The sequence below is a fragment of the Colobus angolensis genome, unplaced genomic scaffold (assembly GCF_000951035.1).
Source record: "Colobus angolensis palliatus isolate OR3802 unplaced genomic scaffold, Cang.pa_1.0 Scaffold237, whole genome shotgun sequence".
In the NCBI taxonomy this organism is placed as follows: domain Eukaryota; kingdom Metazoa; phylum Chordata; class Mammalia; order Primates; family Cercopithecidae; genus Colobus; species Colobus angolensis.
Window position 1 is genome coordinate 2,856,954 of NW_012115566.1, and position 758 is coordinate 2,857,711.

Genomic DNA, 758 nt, shown 5'->3' on the forward strand with positions numbered 1-758 from the left:
TCTCCTATTCTTAAATATATGTGTCAAAGATTAATTTATGTCCTCCCCTCTCTACTAAATTCATATGTTGAAGTCCTAACACTTACTAATTGAGAATGTGGCTATCTTTGGAGATGGGGCCTTTGAATGAGGTATTTAGAATTGGCCATAATCCAGTATGACATGTCTTTGCAAGAAAAGATTAGGACACAGACACACCCAGAAGGAAGACGATATTAGGACATGGAGGAGATGGCTATCTGCAAACCAGGGAGAGAAGCATAAAATAAACAAACAAACAAATCTTGTTGACACCATAATCTCTGACCTCTAGCCTCCAGAAATGTAAGAAAATAAATGTCTGTTGTTTAAATCACATGATCTGTGGTACTTTGTTACGGCAGTGATAACAAACTAATACAACGTGTATAGTGCAAGGATCACCAAAGATATATATAGAGAGAGGTGGGGGAGAGAAAGAGAGAGATGGAGGGAGGGAGGAAGAATACAAAAAGAGATTTTTAAAATACAATTTAAGGACACAGACTGCAGCAAAAACTTTATACCATATATCATATTATATCATATCTCACTAATATCTTCAGAAGGGAGAGAAACAATACTGTATCTAATAACAAGGACTAGGATCCAATGAAGAAAAACTTTCATAAAACCAAAAAAAAGCATGGGCGCAGTGGCTCACGCCTGTAATCCCAGCACTTTGGGAGGCTGAGGCAGGCGGATCACCTGAGGTCAGGAGTTTGAGACCAGCCTGAACA